The sequence below is a fragment of the Lepisosteus oculatus genome, unplaced genomic scaffold (genome assembly GCF_040954835.1).
Source record: "Lepisosteus oculatus isolate fLepOcu1 unplaced genomic scaffold, fLepOcu1.hap2 HAP2_SCAFFOLD_40, whole genome shotgun sequence".
NCBI classification, from domain to species: domain Eukaryota; kingdom Metazoa; phylum Chordata; class Actinopteri; order Semionotiformes; family Lepisosteidae; genus Lepisosteus; species Lepisosteus oculatus.
This window is the reverse complement of record NW_027167934.1, coordinates 803,400-816,703: the sequence shown is the minus strand read 5'-3', so window position 1 is coordinate 816,703 and position 13,304 is coordinate 803,400. Positions and strand designations below refer to the sequence as shown.

The 13,304-nt window shown below is 44.9% G+C and overlaps 1 non-coding gene across 1 annotated transcript; it reads right to left on the bottom strand.

Moving 5' to 3' along the window:
* Positions 1–11,736: 11,736 nt before the first annotated feature.
* Positions 11,737–11,809, bottom strand: trnar-acg (transfer RNA arginine (anticodon ACG)). The gene has a single exon. It is a non-coding gene; the product is annotated as a tRNA-Arg (tRNA).
* Positions 11,810–13,304: the final 1,495 nt, after the last annotated feature.

The following is a 13,304-nucleotide window of genomic DNA, read 5'->3' as shown; positions in this document are numbered from 1 at the left end:
AAGGCGAGCCGCACACGTTTCGGTGGCTGAGAGAGGGCAGTTTTTGCTTCTGCATTTCCCAGGTAAGGACGCATGACAACAACCGATCGCGGTGCTCATTTACGACATAGTGGTGATGAGTTTTCAGTACGTGTTCTTTTGAACGAGCAATGAGGTTGCTGCCTTGGACAGCTGACTGCACGCTCTCATTGTGCCACGTGATGAGTATTCACCAGGCTCGTTCAGTCATTAGTCACATTCCATCGTTTGCCATAAGCAGATGCTGCAAGGTGATGTGGATATCAGTTCCCAGTCTTGTGGACGAGGACAGAAAGAACACACAAGGGCTCATCCGCGATTTGAACCCAGGACCTCCCACACCCTAAGCGAGAATCATACCCCTAAACCAATGAGCCACGGCAGCACTTTCCATTTTATTCTGTCAGCGAGCTTGAGGACGGGGGAGAGGCGTCATTCGCTCGTCCAGTCAGACCTTCATCAATAAGTCAAGAAAGCCGCAATTACACGACTGCCTTGCAGACGAAGGGCAGTGAACTGCACCCGGTAAGAGGGGAACAAGCGGCACTAGGCGACACCGAGGCATGAGCCCCAGCGAGGGGGGTTAGCTTGCATGGTACAGCGCTCGCTTTGCATGCGAGAGGTAGCGGGATCATTTCCCACGTCCTCCAGGTGTGTGCTTAGAGCTTGATGTGCCGAAAGGTGTCCTTTAGCCTGTGGTCACGGAGAGCGTCATGCATCTGTCAATCATTTCGCAGCCACGCCCCCTCTTCATCTTCTCTCTGCCTTAAGCGTCTCCGCCACTCTCTCTTGACATTTCATGTCAGCATGTCAGAAGTCCGAGTGACGTTTTTAAAGGCTGAGTGAGGGCACGATGCTGAAGCAGAGAGGCCACTTCAGTCAGAGAGACTTGTGCTAGGTGAGATCTGAAAAACAGACTTGCAACAGAAACAGACCAAAAAAGTATCGGTGAGATCAAAAGGCAAATGCAACATCCAGCAGAGGGCGTCTAAAGATTAGGGAACGGGCGACTGAAATCCATGAGGCAAACTTTCCGGCTGTGTACTGCAGCTGGCCTCGTTGGCGTAGTTGGTAGCACGTCAGTCTCATCATCTGAAGGTCCTGAGTTTGATCCTCACACGGGGCAGGGCTGCTTCCTCTCTTGCTCTTTTCAAACACTTGCGGCAACTGTTCGCTCATAACCACGTCTGGAATGCGTGACCTTTACACGGGGGAGAAGCAACGCCGCATCCCTTTTCTAAAGAACATTCACATTCAGAAATAAGTCAAGAAATTTGCCATTACTTTCGCTCGCGCTGCTGTCAGCCTGCCCATGTTGCCAAAGAAAGATTCACTCGGCGTCAACATGACAGAACAGCGATCACTTGAAAACACTATTCCACACTCCGTAAGCAAGAACTTCAGTGTTTGCAGTCACCCGATATGCCGATAGTCAAAGGAGCACAAAACACGAAGCGTCAAAAGACAAGATGAGTTGATGGAAAGAGCGTTGAATTGATGAGCACAAAAGTTCAGCTCGTACAATAGGCAACGAAGGTCCCGGCGTCATCATCGCACTTGAAAGGACTGCCTTGCAGACTAAGGGCAGTGGGAGGTTGCTGTTTTGAGATGGAGGCATTGGGATGGTGGGCCGAGATCTATTCTTCTTAAGGAATTCTTCATCGTGAAAGATCGGTCCACAGGTCATCCAAAGAACTTACAAATATTTTTGGACTCAGGGAATCACGTGCTTCCGGAAGGGAGTGAAGTGCTCAAACACATGACATGCCCCCTTGATCTCACATGCACAATTCTGCTGCAACATGCACAGCTACCGTCCACACCAGGCAGTGGGGCTTCAGCAGAATTTGCTACGCCACCTGCAATTACATATCCAGCTGCACACATATACATGGCCCCTCTGTCCTTTTCAGGATCTCAAAAAAAAGCATAGCGTGGTTTTCCTGCAACCTGATTGACCGCATCTCCCTCAGAATGTGCCCCGTTGCATTCATTGCTGAAGCAGGACGGAGGCTAACGGGCATGCCAGAACAGTTAGGCTCAGCGATCTCTCCAAAATATTGTGGTTGTAGTGGAAGAAATATGGTTTAAATTGTACCTTGGTATTTCAAACTCTCTCTAGAATGTTATCCATTTCTATTTTATTTTGACAGGAACTGGCTAATGACACTAGATGAAAAGAGAAGAAAGAAAACACAACGTTTCGGCCGTGGAGCCTTCTTCAGGTGTGAGGGCTCCACGGCTGAAATGTTGTGTTTTCTTTCTTCTCTTTTAAGCATGGAATAGACCTATTACTTGTTCCTTTGCAGCCTACGCATGCTGACACAGCTCCCCACCTGAACTGCTAATGATGCCTGGTAGTTTGTGGTACTTGGGTATTGTCTTATGTTTGCTCAAACTGCATATGTGTGATTGCATATTTTTGGGTATTTTCATATGTCAATATTTAATTCACTGACATTCCTGTATGCTTGGAAGAAAGGTAGATTGGATTTGGCACAGGACGCCTGCCCATATTTGTTGATCATTGTTGGGCTGGAAAAACAATGATAAAAAGTGTATGAAAAAAGCTCTCTCCAATATTTCCCTTCTCTTCGCCATGGTTACACTGCCCGTTCTTTCCGTCTTTTGTCCTTCTACAAAGATTCCAGGGCTCTTTTTCCACCATAATATCAGAATATTTTTTTCTCTTTTAAAGGCTGTAGGTGGGGTGTGATGGACTGTACCACTATCATAGAAGATTTTTTCAGGACACATCGCAGTTCCATAGTAGAATTTATCAATAGTAGAATTCCATAGGACATTATTTACCAACATATTACCCAGTGTGAGACTCTGCCAGTAAACCTCAGAGCATTGAGTTCTCCACTGATAAAGATGGCTGTCTGAAGTCATGAAATCCACTGCTGGGATGCCTGAGAGACAGTAATTGAATCTTGGCTGGAATTAGGCTTTCTATTAGTGTTGATCTTTGGGAATTATGTGGTAAAAAGGGAAAACTCCTTTACTTTAGTCACTTTGAATGTTCAAATGTACAGAACCTGCAAAACTAAGCAATGAAAAAAATCCATCACCACTCTCATGATAGCATAACTCATAGTCTCTGCTGTTATGTAACAATACACACTTTCAATTTTCTTATCGCCTGTCTCCAGAGAGAATGTTGTTAGTGCTGATGACCTTGAATAAGACCTTGTTGACTCTGTAAAACAATCTTCCTCTGCTTAGATTTTCACTCAGATTGATTTTGTTCTCAGATTATTCCTGGCAGGACTGAGTTTCTAGGAAATGAAAAGTGAAAGAAAAAGTACAGAAGATCAGCCCTTGAATATACAACATTGTGCAGTGAGATTGTTAAATGTATTAGCTGCTATCCTGTGCTAGAGCCTGTCGTGGTAAGCAGTGGATGACAGGATCTAGCACAGATACTAATGAAACACTGTTAATGAAAGATAAAACACTTGAGTCTTATTTTAGTTTTCCATTTCCCTTTCATTTGTGATGTACTGTACAACAGGCCACAGAACATGCACAAAAACAGATATGCACACATTCACACCAGGCAATGACAGTCTGCCCAGTCAGAATCTGAGCTGAGGTATCAGAATTCTGAATTCCCTGAATTCTGTCATGGATCATCCACAATAAGGGCAATGTTTGAACACGAGGATCCCCAGGAGAGAGCCTAGTAACATAAATCTTGGAGCAAAAGCAGATGATTAACTTCATAGTTTGTGTGGTTGAGCCAAAGTTGAGCATGAGGATATGTGAGTCACCATTCTTAGAAATGGATCCAACTTCAGACAGGCGTCAAAAGTAAGAGTATACAGTGCTGGGGCAATGACACTTCAATGATCAGAAGGATAACAAGAGTTTTAATGCATTGAAATTGATTTTCTGGTGATGCACACTGTCATGGAACTATTAATTTTTTAAGGATCACTTACTGACGTCAGACAGCTGCCAATTCTCCAGACTGGAAGGATGAACAGTTTATCCCCCTAGGTACCATATTTCCATATTTCGAAGCATTGGAATAATACATGTCATACAGCAACATAAAAACAGGAAGACAAGTATCACAGCCCCTATAATCGGTGTTAGTAACTTAAAAGAAAAACATTCCCCCTGGCCCAAACAGTGATTCTAACCAGGAGAGAAAAGCCGGTGTATCTTTTATGCCTCTCTCTTTATTCACCTTGTCTTTTAGTTCTTTTAAATGCTGAATAGCGAGCGTAAGATTTCCGTAATCATAGTCATTAGCTGGAATATATGTACAACAGGAGTCTCCTACTAAAGCATAGACTCCTCCAGATGCTGCATTTTGAAGGTCCAGCACGAACCTGTTCTGAAGTGCCATTAATCTAACTCCCCTTAATTCTTGTTTGATAGCGTCTAAGCCTTCTAACATGATATTAATAAAAGAGTACATTTCATAAAAAGTCGCATGGGTGAGGCTGTAGAATGAGGCATTAAAGCACATATATAACAAGATGCATTAAATTTCTTTAACTTTACAGTATGATTTATAAATTTATACCACAAATTACTCATATCCCCCTCATTATCAGTTTCATTCAGCCAGTTTGTATACAAAGAGGCTTCGTGTTTAGATTCTTCCTCTTTTGGGGTGGTGACAGGCTTCTACATAAAAAGGAAAAAGGCTGTGCACATCAGTCCCAAGCAGGTTATCCCCATCTGTCCTTGTGGAGACATCACTCCTGCGCTTTGTTCAGTTCGTTTGTGACCTTTTTACAGTGGGAAGCATGAATCCAGGGCACCATTTCTGTGACCTTCACAGCAGTGGCAGTGGTCAGCAGCACCTGGTACAGCCCCCTCCACCTGAGTGAACACCATTTCTTTTTCCTGAAGTCTTTCACCAGAATCCAGTCTCCTTATTCACTCATTAGTTCTTACAGCACAGGTAAATCCCTGTGGGCTGGAGCCCAGCATAATCCTAGGCTTTTTTGGTCAACATTGGTCAACAGATTGGTCAACAACTGGGTAATAACTCTTAGAAAAATCTACACATTGTTCCCCTGCCTCAGCTGTGACGTTTTGTAGAACAATACTAGCTGAAGTTGTAAAATTTCTCTTTGTTCCGTTCCTGCAAAACATCTTATTATGAACAAACAAACCACAATAATCATTTGCATCTAGGGGAATCACTCCCAAGGGTAACCCCCCTTAAAGCTATATTGTTCTACCCATCAGGTTCTGCCACTAGATAAGAGAATCTTTCCCATGAAATCATTTTTTGACCTTCATGATCCCTTCAGGGCGTACAATTAGCACAGAAGCAGCAGCTTTAGTCCACATGTTTTTCAAACAGGATATTAACGATATGATCATAACGAATAATACCAGACCCACAAATATGTATTGAACCAGAGACCCTCTCCATGTTCCTAGCACAGACTGTAGCCATGCACCAATACCCCAATCATCTGGATTGCAGGATTTACGAAGAAAATTATTTTCGCAGTAATTAATTTATTATATTTACTATATTTATTATACAAGTGTAAATTAATTACTGCGAAAATAATTTACTTCGTACACTGTGCAGAGTGCCGTATACTCCTAGTTGCGGCACACACGATACATACAGTAAAAAGCCTCAGGCACTGTGTTAGATGTGTTTTCGACGTTATATATGCGTTTATTAATGTCGTCGATTTTACGGTTGCAATTCGACGTTGATTATACGTCGAGGCGACGTATATATACGTATAGCCGTATTTTCGCCGTGAATATACGTATATGCGACGAATCAATGCCCACTGGGTAAACTCTTGAGCAAACTCTGAACCAGCTCTAAGGAAACTAATCCGATTAGACGTTACTTTGACTCATCTTTTTACGCTCAGTGCTGGATTGCTCAAACTCCAGCTAGGGTTAGGGTTAGCATTCCCACGCTACTTAGACACTTTGTTTACGCTCAGTGCTGGATTTTGGGAACTTCAGGACGAGTGGGAATTTTCTCCTATCTGTCAATTCTGTTTTGTTTTGGAGACTCTTGGGTGCCTATGTTGTACAGTGCAGCGTGAAGGAAACATTTTCCAAAACTGTGTCAGCTCAAAAGTTGTAAGAAAACCTCTCCAGCTGCTTTAACTCTCTTCATTTTTGTCATTTAATGTGACACTCGATGTATAACTGGAGCCTCACATATGCAAATGGTGAGGCTCCAGTTCGACACCACTTTACAGTATCTGACAAAAGCATGGCAGACTGTGCCATGACCGGCAGATAACTTCTGCTTATTTTTACCATATTAAACATTGGAAATCCTCCCAGTTGCATTTGTGACACTTGATTTTGACTCCACCTAAGACACTCTTAAATCTTCAAACACTTTTCTCTTCTCCCGCAACACTCTTGTCTGTCGGCACTATGTGGCAGCGTTGCATGACAACCCATCTCACCACGGAAAGGAACCTAACAGCTTTGGTAAGAGAGGAGAAAAGAACATGGCCCGTACGGGGACCGAACCCATGACCTTGGCGTTATTAGCACCACGCTCTAACCAACTGAGCTAACCGGCCTCACGACAGTGGTCCTCTCTGTGCTGCAAAAAATCGAACTCAGGGAATTTCTTTTGCCCTCCTTTGAATAGAAAGCCGTGTAATTCAGTGTACGGGCTTTCTCGTGCAGTTTCATGGTTCTTGTAACCCAAATCCTACACTGGCCTGAAGTGTCCCCCCATTTCACAGCATTTTTCAGCTGATTTAAAATGTACCTAAAGGAGAAGCATTATTGAAGACCATCAATTACCAAGAGCTTTTGTCAAAGGTTTTGGTGGTCATTTTTAATGACCACAGAGCACTATGACCTCGGTTTTACATCTCAGCCGAAAGACAGCGCCCTTTTACAACACAGCGTCTCCGTCACTATGCTGGGACATTGGGACCCGCACAGACCTCAGGGTGAGCGCCCCCCCGCCGGCACCATTAACACCGCTTCCAGCTGGAAGCTTTGTTTTTCCCTGTAGCTTACCCTCATCCGGGTACTGACCTGGCTCACACCTGCTTAGCTTCAGTGGGTTTTCAGTTGCGAGTTGCAAGGGGATGCAAGTGATGGAGCCGCTCGCTGCAAAAGCCACTGCATTGGCCGGGAATCAAACCCAAGCCTCCCGCGTGGCAGGCAAGAATTCTACCACTGAAACACCAATGCTCAGTGTCTGGGCCTTCAAAAAAGACGCTTTTTTGGTGCTCTGTGCAAAAAGCGTCGACATATGCTTCCAGCTGCAAAATGCCATTCGCGGATGCTGAAGAATTTATTTCAAGGCAGCGGGTACAAGCGATTGGGCGTTTTAAAACCACCAGGAACAGCAAAGAGGCGCGCTTCTTTGCTTGCGCCGGAACACACCGACTGGAGGCGGACAACGTAGTCGGCAGGATTCGAACATGCGCGGGGAGACCCCAATGGATTTCTAGTCCATCGCCTTAACCACTCGGCCACGACTACAGCAAGCCCTGCTGCCGCTGCGTTCTTGCTACAATCTTACCTGGATCGCAAGGCGCCGGCGGAAGCCTATTTCAAAGTCGTTCTCCGTTTCAATAAAACATTTCCAAAATACAAGCCTTGCAGACAGACACGCCTCAGAGGACTTAAGGGTGGCTTCATGTCGGAATGATAAAGTCTCCCCGTCCGGACATGAAAATGCCACTTTGTTACACACAAAAAAAGAATCAACAACAGAGAAATGCCCACAAGCATTTGAAAAGCCGCACCACGTCGCACTTGAAATAGCTCTTACATTAGTGGTAGACGCAGGAATCGCCTTTTTATTTACGCTCTTACCAACGCGATGGAAAGCAAAACAAAGCAAAGCAGAGCAAAACAAAACGAACAAACGAAAACCCTCACGTCCCGCACTTGCATATAACGCCGTTACGTGCCCAAGCGGTATTGTATGTCATCCTAGCACTGCACCCCGGTGCGTATGGTATATGGGAACGAGCACACGCCACGAATCGTCTCGAATCACTCCCGACAGCTATAAGGTGCCTTGAAGCGTGCACCCCCAACATTCTTCTTTGCGCATCTGTGATAGGTAAACTCTTGAGCAAACTCTGAACCAGCTCTAAGGAAACTAATCCGATTAGATGTTACTTTGACTCATCATTTAAGGGACCCTTGTTAATTGGAGAAATCAATGATTTCGAATGAATTCTGTATGCGTTAAAAGACAGCTATACACAGAAAACATGCAGGACACTGCTCATGATGTTTCCCGAGCCGAAACACAGTGCGTTTTTCCAAGCCATCTGACCAAGCCTGCCCCCTGAAAACTGCAGGAGATCGTGTAAAGACGTTCAAGTTTGTAACTACTGCACGCACAGGAAGCAGAATAAATTCCTCTATTCAAACTGTCAAAGGTTTGCTTTGCGAACGCTGCAGGACATCGCACAATCTCTTTTGAACAGGGACAAACGATTTCTTATGGGGCGCAGTAAGTACAGACGTTTAAAAAGCTCCACTCATGCCAATGATGCAGCATGAAGAAGCGCAACCTAAAGTTTGCATTCCTAGCACTGTTGCAACCTAGCACTGTTGCATTCCCCGCATCAGTAGCTAAGAGAATATAATTTACGACTCTTGTTAATGCAGTTTCAGAAACCAGACTGAAATTTCTCAAGTATATTATTTGAATCCATTTGATGTTGGGCAACAACTATTCTTTCAAGACTTTTAGATTGAAATGGGACCTTTGAGACAGGCCTGTAGTTGTTAAGAACTTGTGGATCCAAATTTGACTTCTTAAGGAGCGGTCTAAGAACCACTACCTTAAATTGATCATGTACGACGCCTGACGCAAGCGATGCATTCATCATACTAATTATAGGTCCTGCCAGTCCTTCGAGGGAATCTTTGACTAGCTGAGTGGGGATGGGATCTAGCAAACAGGTGGTTTACTTTGTCTTACGTCTGTGTTCATGAGTCCACCATAAGAAGAAATCTGAACAGGAGTGGTGATCATGCGAGGTCACCACGGAGGAAACCACTGCTCTCCCCCAAAAAAAAACCACCACTGCCCCTCTCAAGTTTGCTAAAGACGACATGGATGTTCCACAACTCATGGAACAATGTTCTGTGGACAGACGTGACAAAAGTTGAACTTGTTGGTAAATATGCACAGTGTTATGTTTGGAGATAACAAAACACCGCATACCAACTCCAAAACCTCATCCCACCTGGGAAGCATGGCGGAGGCTGTACGGCTTGCAATCATCGAGGGACCGATGAATTCCGAGATGTATCAGGAAATTCTACAGCAGAATGTCAGGGTGTCTGCCTGTGATCTAAAACTCAAAAGACGCTGGGTCTTGCAACATGACAAAAACAAAGGAGTACATCAACAACAGAGTGGCTGAAACAGAAGAAATTCCGTATGTTGGGATGGCCAAGTAAGAGTCCTGACACACACGCTTTCACTCATATGAGCTACACGGCTACCAAGATGATCTCAGGTGCGCCGAGCTGGTACGGAACATATTGAACTGATCGACGGCGAATTGTCTCTCAGACAGGCTTTTCACCTCTAAGCTCCCTGACTGACAGTGATCAGCTAGGTAGTAAAACAGTCAGCTGCTTCTAAGCCTTAAACAGCTGCATCTCGGCGCTTCCACGGAGAGATGATTTGAAAGCCGAACATCGCCCATTGGGAACACCTTACTATCACTAGTTTAAGAGACTCTTAAGGTCTTGCAGAGGTGCCTGTCTAATAGCATGCGCTTTGCAAGCTATAGGTGTTTAGGCTGAGGCAGAATGCCTGTTAACAAAATGTTTTTCTAAAGGGGCCTCGCACTCTTTTCCAAGCAATGGTCACCATCCCCACCGAGTGTCACAATGTAGTCATGTCCTAGGACATCACCTGTTAGTCTCCATTTGTCTGCCACCAACACTTTAGGTTACGGGGCCACAACCGCACCCCGGAGACCAGAGGAGCCGTTGGCGTTCTGGCGGCGCAGATTGGGCTGAAGGTGGGACGCTTGAATCTCGCTGTTGGAGGCCGTCTGAAACTGACCCAAGCCTTTCCCTTGAATTAAATGTAAATAAGAAATGAACCCCAGATGCACATGGAATCAATCACGTGTTTCCTTTGAGCCGTTTCAGAGACTGCTCCAGAGTTTACCTTGCACAGATGCGCAAAGATTAATGATGGGGGTGCACGCTTCCAGGCGTCTTACAACTGTAGGGACTGATTAGAGACAATTCGTAGCTTGTGCTCATTTCCCTCTATTCCCCGTGTTGCAGTGGTAGGATGACTTAAATTCCTGCTTCGACACGTAACGGGATTATAATCAAGTGCAGGAGCTGAGGGCTTTAGTTTTGTTTCGTTTTCCATGGCGTTCGTAAGCGCGCAAATCAAAGGCAATTCCTGCGTCTAACACGAATGCTTTTGAAAGTGCAGTGTGGTGCAGCTTGTAAAATCCTTGTCCACATTTTTGGTTCGTTGATGTTTTTTCTGTCTGCCAAAGTTGCATTTTGACATCCGGACTGGGGGACTTTATCATTTGAACGTGAAGCCAGCCTTAAACCCTCTGAGGCGTGTCTGTCTGCCGGCACGAATCTTGTGAAAGGTATTTTTTTTAACGGAGAGCAACTTTAAAAAGGTTTCCGCAGCCACCTCGCAGTCCGTGTTTGATTATAGGAGGAATGCGGCGGCGGGGAGCCCGCATTTGTCGTGCTCGAGTGGTTAAGGCGATGGGCTCGAAATGCGTTGGGGCTTCCCCGCGCAGGTTCGAAACCTGCCGACTCCGGCGTCTGCCGCACGTCACCTTGTGCCTGCGCGGCAGAGGCGGAGTGCCGCTTCTCCTTTCCTGGTACTATAAAAACGCTAAATCGCTTGGCCCCGCTGCCATGGAAAGCAATTCTTCAGATAACCACACATTTTGCGTTCGCACCTCTGGTGCTCTACTTATGCCTTTGAAAACCTAATGAATAAAGCTGTAAGAACCGACACGATGTGTAGGTGCTCTTAAAGCACGCAGTAAAGAACTGTTAACAGCAAGGGTTTCAGTGGGTTAACTGAGGAGAAGGCGTGATCGCTAATTGTTGACTTTTTATTTGGTGTTAGAAACACTCTTACTGTGCATGACGTGCAACAAATGTAACCACAGAAATTGCATCACGCTTTCATGTATGCTATTGCACACACCAACGTTGCCTAGATAGAAAACCGAAATAGCCGTGGGTTTGCTTGCTGGTCTGAAGGATCTCTCTTCGAATCTCTATCATTTGTCAATGGAAGTAAAAGGCGCTGCAATCTGATACGTTCAGAATCAAACCCGCAGCTGTTGTTCGACTTTATTTCTTGACTAATTACAACTGAGTGTCGCATGAGCAGTTACATAAACTTGTCTGGTATATTTGAACACAAATGCCGTTCTTCAATTAAAACTAACAGTACATTGTCAGGGACATTCAGTTCTATACAAACAAGAGACAGACGAGAATATTTCTACCGTTCATGTGGACTACGTGTTGACTTACTGATCGGAATAATTGAAAGGTTCGGGCTCATAGCCGATGCAGTGCGTGCTAATTAGAACAGCAACGCTGAGCTCTCAGCACCGTACTGAGCCCAGGTGTTTTTCTAAAGCTGTCAGGTGCAGTTCATTTACATGAAGGAAATCTCTTACTGGGTACGATTACAATGCAGTAAGTAGCATAGACTACTTAGGGAGTAGCGCGATGCGTTTAAAAACGACCCGAGCCAGGCAGGAGTCGAACCTGCAATCTCTTGATCCGTAGTCAGACGCGTTATCCATTGCGCCACTGGCCCTGGTGTGACACTGCAGGACTGTAACCCAGTGAGATCAGCACTGCAACTAGTAAAATATTACCCCCGGTCCATTCTTTTCCAAAAGTGAGAAACACCTGTTTTCTACATTTTGTCTGTTTTAAAACCATATCTCATTAAACCAAACCAAGAGTTTGTCTTTTGCACTGATATTCTGATTCATTTCGATTTCAAAGAAAAAAAAAACATTATCTTCCAAAGCATCATAAAGTTGTCCATTCTTCCAGACTCTACTTCTCTCTTGTAGTAGTACAGCAGACCTTTCCAGGTGAGCAGATCACAGAGTCCGAAATATGCTTCCTCCATCAAGCAAAGTACCTGAACATGACTCTGTCTTCATAAAAGCGCCCCTGTAATAAAGAAATTAAATCTGAAATCAAGAGGGAAGTTTCCTACTGAAGTTCAAGAAGTCATCAATTTTAACCTAGCAACACATTAAAGGCTGCATCTATACAAGTACGATTCTAGAAATGCTCACCAGATTACGTTTTAAGAAGGAACTGCGCCTCAGGTTCCGCCGAGATCTTAACTTGGATGGCAGGATTCAGAGTCCGGAGTGCGGACTGATGGCGCACGGAGGGTCCACATACTGTGGATCCCTCAGTTTTCTTCCGCGTGTTTAAACCGCCAGCGTGTGACTCCCCTGTCCCCGTGACCTCATTGCTCTGCTCTCGCCTCTGTGCAGCTGAGCCCAACTCATGGTAAAGTGGAAAACAATATGCCCTCAAAGTGGGATTTACTCTGGATCGAGGATAGATGTCACCTTTTTATCGTTGAACAGGATGTATGTGATGTGGCGACTAGGTTCAATTTTGTATCCTTTTAAAAGATTAAGGACTGGGGTGAGCGTGATTTACAACCCTTTCAGCTAAGAACCCGACATGAGCACCGTTTAAGCTGCATAGACTCGGTCGTTTAACTCTTCTCCATTAGCAGGGTTAAGGTTAAAGAAAAAAAACATTGCTGACTTCTTTTTTTTTGCCAGCCGCTAGCGCTGATTAGCAATGTTTGTATTTCATGTTTTGCAAGTTGCATCCATTTTAAGAAAAACAAGTCGCGTTAAAGACAGGAAATGAATACTTGCATTTAATTAAGTCTAGCTGTAGGCGGTTGTCTGTAAGGACCAGTTCTGTTCAAGAAGACAGAACAAAGAAGGCACCACTGGGATTCGGACTCAGGATCTCCTGTTTAAGAGACAGGTGCTTTAAGCAACTAAGCCACGGCACCCCGGGAGCGCTGTCCTTTTGCAGCCACTTGGACACACCACTCAGACACATCTGCATTCGGTGTGTGCTCCGCCTGCTCGCTGAGCAAGTTGCCACCTTTACATACAATAGCAACATCGACACCAAGAGAAAGGATGACAAATGGCTTTTATCTGGAACTTTTCACGTCCAAGGAGCTCAATGTGCTTTCTGTGTACAACAGGGCCTCTGAACTCCACACTGGCCACTGAACCACAGCAGTGGCGTGCTGG